This window comes from Gymnogyps californianus, chromosome 3 (assembly GCF_018139145.2).
Source record: "Gymnogyps californianus isolate 813 chromosome 3, ASM1813914v2, whole genome shotgun sequence".
In the NCBI taxonomy this organism is placed as follows: domain Eukaryota; kingdom Metazoa; phylum Chordata; class Aves; order Accipitriformes; family Cathartidae; genus Gymnogyps; species Gymnogyps californianus.
Genome location: NC_059473.1, coordinates 33,651,903 through 33,654,954, shown reverse-complemented (window position 1 = coordinate 33,654,954; position 3,052 = coordinate 33,651,903).

Genomic DNA, 3,052 nt, shown 5'->3' with positions numbered 1-3,052 from the left:
AATCTCACTCCTCTGAGAAGCAACTGAAGTATGCATGATGGCTCCTAGTTTATAACACAGACTGGAGTCTGATATCCAATTGTACTCATTATCAAAATCTATATAAATGCTGTCCAAATTATTTAGCATTAAAAGCTTCCATCCTTTGAAGATAAACAGGTTAACAAGCTTTAAAATCATTAATGAAGTAAGGCTTGAGGAATATCCTTCTGAGCAGCATAAACATTGGCTCAGCTAACATCTCATGCCATCAACGAAGAAAGATCACTAGCAGACGCAGGCCAAGATGCTGTGGGAAATAAGTGGAAGGCAATAACAGCTGGAAATATTTGGCACATACAATAAAGTTTTGAAACCCTTTGGATACTCGGTTTCCAAGCTCTTGGTTTTTTTTGTTTAACCGCAAAATATTTCATTAGCACTTGCATGAGAAACGAGGTCAGCAGCACCCAGGTGTGCTATGACATTGTTACCTGCCATGAGATGATACAAACATCCCTCTCCTTCCTCCCTCTCCCCCTCCAATTACATATTTGCAGAATGCATGTAACAGCACATCTTCAGAGCTAATGTTATATATCTGGGTACGAATATGTGTCTGTCTGTATTTATTAAAATTGGAAATCCAGCCTTCTTAGGGTGCTTTGCTGATTAAATGGACTTTATACAATAGTGCTGTATATCTGTCCAGCTTTGCATTTCCTAATGCATTCCGAACACAATAGGCAGTTTTAGCCACATTTGACAGATGGATTGAGGAGGTCCCAAATTCCTACAGTGCTGTAGGAGATCTGCATGAGGCTAGAAGATACCAGCAAATGCCCCTGTTGAGGGAAAGGCTGCAACAGGGGATCAGCAGCTCCCTGCTGAGTTGGGTCAGGGAGGACACATACGGCTCAGAACAAGGCGTCGCACACACTGCCTTTTGCCCATACGGTAGTTCGGAGGAAGATGAGAATATGTATGCAGGGAGCAGAAAGGCAGGGAACACTGGAAGGGGAAGAAACATATTGGTGGAGGGCTCAGAAGAGGTGCAGCTGTTAAATCTGGGGGGCTTTTTAAAATGTCTTTTATTTATTTATTTTTACTGGCAGAAAGTTGGGATGTAGGATGCAAGACTTGGGGGAACTAGATTTCTGCTGCTCAGAAGAAAAATAGTTTCTTTCTGCTGCAATGGTTCCTAACTGTTTAGGCATCTCACTCAATCAGATGAAACCTGCTTATCCACTGATCAATGTGATGGGGGATGAGAAAAGTAAGAACACAAATAATCGTGTACTGTGGTACAGGAGTCCCAGTCACTCCATGGACCTGGCTGTGTTCACTCCACAAATGTAAACAGAAAACATTATTCCTGTCCTAAAAAAAATTACGTAAATATTTTTCCTGTCTGCCCTAAAATAGTGAAACCCAAACTAAACATAAACCAACCACCCTCTTTAATGGTGATTATAGCCTTCCTGGATTCCATGCACAATAACAATGGTTTGAATTTGTTAAAGGTTGCAAGGAAAAGTACAGCAGCAAGACCTTGTAGCTGGCAGTGTGTTTTCGTTCCTTAGCTTAAAGCATATGCAGTAGCTGGCTACACAGCAAGTGCTTTTAAACAGCAATCTCTACAGAAAAAAGGAATTAACTATGCACTATTGAGCAAAGTGAACTGGTAGATAAAGATATGACCGGTACTCTCTGAAATTTCATAGCTATTTCACCTGTGCAAAAGCCATCAGAGAAAAAAAGTAAATAACTCTGCTCCTTGCCTGTGCATCCTAAGGAGGAGGATCACTCCTGCTGTCATTACAGTTACATACAGAGCTCTGCCATAACACTAGGACACAAGGAATATTTAAGGAATCCAGAGAGTGCTTCTCTCCCATGATTTTTTTTTTTTTTTATGCACCGGAAAGGAGGAATAACAGAGGCAAAATAAATTTGGATTGAATCAGTAAGCATGACAAGCACTCAGTTGTACTCCAGGCCTTTGCTTGAGTAAACAGTGATGTGTCTCAAGAAATGTTCAAAATGAAAAAATAAATAGCCTTTAAAGACACAAACTGTCTGTATAAACAGAGAGTGGGGGAACACTACTGGATTGCCAGCACCTTTTGAGGGAAAAAGAAATCAGCAGCTCTCCCTTTAGCAGGAGTGGAGAACTGGGATGCAGGTCCTGCAGCGAGGCTTCCTGCAATCCCAGGAAAGCACGCAACAGATGTCCAGGTACCCACTTCCACACAATACCTGCCCAATATCCGTAACCAAACAAGGACCTAAGTAACAGCTCAGACAAAACAGCTATAGACAGCAGACAGCAAAAGAGAGACTGAAGGCACCGCTGATGTGCTGGATCCCTGCAGTAAGCAAGAAAATTGTTAAAGTTTGTTAAATAGTTTAGGGGGACAAATCTCTGCTGATCCCTACAAGAAAGGGGCAGAAGTCTTAGCACAGGATTACCAAAAAATAAATACAGTGCAAGCAGTGATCTGGTTTCCTTTTGAACCTAGCAGATACACATGGATTCTTATCTTCAGGAATTCTCCAAATTAGTTACACAATCCCTTCCACTGGGCTTATCGTGCTCAATCTCCCAACAATTTAAACTCTTCACTCCCTCCAGTCCTGTTTGGAGCTTCACTCTGTGAGTGCTCAGGAACCTTCGAGTTTCCAGCTTAAATTAACCAGATAATAAACACTTCATCTGGGGCTAATATTATCCTCTCATATAGGATTTTTCCCGCCTTGATACATAACCCTCCAATCCATTTACAAATAGTTGTCCTATCCCCTTATAAGCATCTGCCCACCAGGCTAAACAAATCAAGGCATTTTTATCTCTGTAAGGAATAACAGGGAAATGTTTAATCCACCCCATTCTTCTAACCAACCTACTAATCCTCATCTGCACCTGTTTGAATTCACATTAAGCTTTGTTAAAGCTAGGTGATCTCAGCTGTACATGAAACTTTATCATTGTCATGTACAATGGCTTGGACATCTCTACCAAAAATATCTCGCTTAGTGTGCCCTAAAAGCATGTTAGGCTTTTCACTGCTAC